Here is a 707-nt window from a genome sequence, read left to right on the forward strand (position 1 = left end):
TGGAACATATACAAAGTAAAGTGGTGGCATGAGGAGGTGGCGATTAACTTTTTGGAGGGTGTATAGGAAAAGCCTGAGCTCTGCAAGTCTAGAGAAGACATCCCAAATAGAAGGAATGGCACACATGAAGTCAAATATTAAGCACATACCATATGCTACACATCATGCTGAGCACTGCAGACAAAACAGTGAATAAGACACATCGTTTTTGCTGTTATGGAGCGTATATTCTGATGGGAAATTAAGATATTAGCCAAATCCTCACAAGATGACATGTGCCAAGAAAGACGCTCTGTCAGCGAACACCAAGAGATGCGGCCTAGTCCTAGATGCTCAAGAAAGGCTTCTTTGAGGAAGTGATATATAAGCTGAGACTTGAAGGGAGAAAAGGGCGAGGGAGGATGATGTGGAAAACATGTGCAGAGACATGATGCTTCCAAGAAGCTAGTAAATATCTAGTGTGGAGAGAGTGGAACAAGATAAACCTGGAGAGATTGGAATCCCATGATGAAGGCCTTTGTAGGCTAAACTGAAGATTTTGGAAGTCACGGATTGAAATGAGATGTTTCTAGTAATTGCTAAAAAGACACCACTGACCGCTATAAGGAGAGACTGGTGTGAAGGGGGGGAAACGTAGGCACAGGGAAACCACTTTTAGGTAAAGAATACCGTCATGCAAGCAAACTGTGATGGTAATTTACACCAGA

This window comes from Canis lupus, chromosome 7 (assembly GCF_003254725.2).
Source record: "Canis lupus dingo isolate Sandy chromosome 7, ASM325472v2, whole genome shotgun sequence".
Classification (NCBI taxonomy): domain Eukaryota; kingdom Metazoa; phylum Chordata; class Mammalia; order Carnivora; family Canidae; genus Canis; species Canis lupus.